The sequence below is a fragment of the Pyxicephalus adspersus genome, chromosome Z (genome assembly GCF_032062135.1).
Source record: "Pyxicephalus adspersus chromosome Z, UCB_Pads_2.0, whole genome shotgun sequence".
Lineage (NCBI taxonomy): Eukaryota > Metazoa > Chordata > Amphibia > Anura > Pyxicephalidae > Pyxicephalus > Pyxicephalus adspersus.
Genome location: NC_092871.1, coordinates 11,249,564 through 11,253,087, shown reverse-complemented (window position 1 = coordinate 11,253,087; position 3,524 = coordinate 11,249,564). Strand labels below are relative to the sequence as shown.

The 3,524-nt window shown below is 38.3% G+C and overlaps 1 long non-coding RNA gene across 1 annotated transcript in view; it reads right to left on the bottom strand.

Annotated features, from left to right (window-relative positions):
• LOC140343228 (uncharacterized) overlaps nucleotides 1-3,217 on the bottom strand; it is a 5,920-nt gene extending 2,703 nt beyond the window's left edge. The window contains exons 1-2 of the long non-coding RNA XR_011923284.1: nucleotides 3,142-3,217; nucleotides 1,084-1,550 (exon numbers count right to left, since the gene is read on the bottom strand). This is a non-coding gene — a long non-coding RNA (uncharacterized lncRNA). The remainder of the gene's footprint in view (nucleotides 1-1,083; nucleotides 1,551-3,141) is intronic.
• Nucleotides 3,218-3,524: the final 307 nt, after the last annotated feature.

Below are 3,524 nucleotides of genomic sequence, written 5' to 3'. Positions count from 1 at the left end.
ATGAGTTAAATTAACCTATTCATTCAATGCAAATAGTTAATGCAAATAGTCAACACTAGGAGAACTTATAAAAATGTCCTACTGTGTGGTCTTGCTCTCTATTCGGGTTTAGGTTGGTGATTTTATTGTCTTGATTGGTGATAAATATAATAATATTATTATATTTTATTTAAATATAAATATATTTAGATTTGGGTCAACAAGGATTTTTAATCCAATATGAGCACACAAAATGTGAGCTTCTGTTTGTGTAAAATGTTTCTGTTGTATTTCTGATCAGCACTGCAGCCTGTTGGCATGAAAACCAAGCAATTGGTCTGGTATGGGAGCGCCCTTAAAATGCCATGAATGATGAAAATAATTCTCCCTGCACATGTCAAGAAGCAGCACAATCATGGTGAAGACAACAGATCAAGGAGATGACATGGGGATACAACCGAGGCCATTTAAATGTTTCCTGATTGGTCTTCAACCTGGCACCAAAAATGAAAGTGTGAAAGCATGGGGTTGGTTTCATTCTGCTGTTTGGCTCCTGGGTGACCATGAACTGATGGCAGGTGCTGGAACAATACTTGAAATAACTAGACTTACTACATACCAAATACTCACCTCTGACAAATATAGAAAAACAAATATAACAATAATACTAAAAAGCATTCCTTCAATATTTAATATCTGGACAATGTTGTCCTTGGTGTAATGGTGGCAGCTCCACATGTATAGATCTCAGATAATAGTGACAGGAAGTGAGGAAATTGCTAAAATGGGGACATGGGGAGGAAAGCTTTCCTCAGCCAATCAGAGAGCACTAGAGGTTTTGAATGGGGAGACTTGTGCCCATTTAACCTCTAGTGCCGGGGATCGCACACTGAGCTGATCAATTAATGCAGCTGACACAGGAGCTGTTATACCAGCCAAATATTTCATATTTTTACCCGCTCTTGTGATATACACAGCACAACCAAGTTACTTGCCTCCCTTTTCTTCACTGCAGGTATATAACTCAGTGTAGTCACCTGCCTTGAAGCAACCAGTGATTGGACAATAAAGGAGCAGCAGCAGAGTGATGAGGTCAGCTCTTACCTGTCTCATTCTATGAGCAAGATTGCTGTCAATGCTCATAGGGACTAGGTGTTCAGCCAAGAAAGCATCCAAAAACAAAATATAAAGTCCAGATACAGGTATTAATTCTGTTGATTTTCATGTAATTAGCAGGAAATATACATTTCCTTTATGTTTCCACAAAAACTTGCTTTTGCTGTTAAGAAGTGTTCTTAGTTGTTTTCCTCTCTGTCCTGCTTCTACGAACCTCTGATTAGGATTAAAAAATTAATTTTTAAACCTGGAATAACTAATGTGTCCTGTTTTGTAGAATGAGATGGACATTGTATGGAGATCCCATAGGATGGAGGCATAACCAATCAACACTCATGTCAGGAGAGGAGTGGCCTAATTCTCAGGTCCTCCGCAATGTATCCTGTCCATATCGGTGTAGGTTCCAGCCAACAGCATGCACGTCAAGGTGGCCCTGCTGATACTCTACGCAAACCCTGCAAAATAATAAATGTCCATGGTTAGGATTTCTAAATGCCTTGAATTGTACATCCCCTTATGCATCTTTAAGCAAAACAAAATCCCCTTGGTTAGGTCAATCATGGCCTCCAAAATTCTATTTTTTGGGTTCTAACCTTTCAACAACAGAAAAAGTTGTGCCTGAATTTACATCTAATCTTTTCTCTTCCAAAGAGTTAACAATTCAGAGGTTGCAAAACTGGGTCAATATTTGATCTGGTTGTGTCCCTGTCTGTACAATGATTTCAGACTTCCAGTCATTGACCGCTGGCACCTCTGTTCTTCTAGCCTGTGTAGGAGAAATAGATATTTGGATTCAATCTTTATTTCTCCGACACATCGGACACAATTATGAAGACAATCATCCTGTGTGTCTTGTCCTGCCTCTATGTTGGCCATTGTTATGACTCAGACTGCAGTACCATCATGAAAGGAGATCCTATGACTGTAGAACAGGTAAGTGACAGGGGACAGGATCACACTAAAGAGAGCAAAGAGAGCAAATAGAAAGCCATTAATACCAGGCTGAGAGGAAAGAAATTACCACTGCAGGGGACTTACATAAGTCCGGACCTACCATCAGGAATTTACATCATCACGGTAACGGCTTGCTGTGTGTGTCACAAAAATTGGACTTTCTATTCAGCACTTGATGCAAAGAATATCATAAAAACTTTAAATTATTTTACTGAATCATCTCTTTAAAACAGTAATAAAACTGTTACAATGATTCCCCCCATACAATGTTCATACAGACCATTTCTACAGTGTATCCTATAGTATTTTTTAATTTTCCAGAATTGTGTCAACGTGTTTCACAAATCAATGTTCACTTCCTCAGGACCAAAGTATTATCTGTTATGAAGATGTCATTACTGTCATAACTGACCAATCTATGCAAGGAAAATAAAGAAGAATAGATAAAATACTACAATCTAAATATATGTGAACATGGTAACACACAGGTCAGAAGGGTAACCTTTTTATTACTTTGGTCTGTGAATTATCGTATTTATATTTCAAATTTAATAATAGGAAATACGAGAAAAATTAGGACTTTTCTGGTATTCAGCAGGTACAATTTTGTATGAATACATACATTTTTTTTTATTATTAACAGGTAAAACTACATACCAGTATGCTATATTTTTGTTTTATGATACTAAATATTCCATTCAAAAGGGAAACATTTCCCTTATATCTATCAGGATATATTTTATGTAGTTATGTCAAGGCTCTCATGACCATGGCCTAAGCAACCATCAGGGGGCAGCATTACCACATATCTATTTGGAATTGGAACCTGCTGCTGGCCGACTATCTCTACAGTAACAGGAAGCACAACGTGAGTTTTTATATGTTGGTGACATATAGTGCAGAGATCTGTGCAGGGTGATATTTGTAATGAAGGTTTCTCTCTCTAAATTCTCCTTTTCTCTTTACCAACTTCCTCTCTGACGCCCCCCCCCCCATTCTTCCCTATTTCTTTTTCCCTCTCCATTGCTTTTTTCTTCCTTTGTCTCTCCTGCTTTAACTACCTCATTCTTTATCTGCAGTTTTCCCCCTTACCTCTCCCTACTCTTGCTTCCTGCTGTCTCTGTCTCTTCTTCTCCTTCCTTTCCCCCGTCTCTCTCTTTTGCTATCTTTTAATTATGTGGAACAGCCTCCATATTGTGTTTTGTATGTGTAAGCCATTGTTTGACCGGGGGGGCGGTGGAGGCAGCACAAAATTACTGGCCTAGGGGAGCAAAAAGGATCAATTTGGCCTGACGACTATATATATTGGCCAATTTGTTTGTCTTGGATTTTACAATGGGGTGATTGTTTTTCCTCATTCTCTCGATGAAGCTATTGCAAAACAGTTTGAGAAATAGGAACAGTTACAAACACTCTCTGCCTCTACATAATTACTGGTATGTAACTTTACCCTGTTGGGAATAAATCAATGTTTT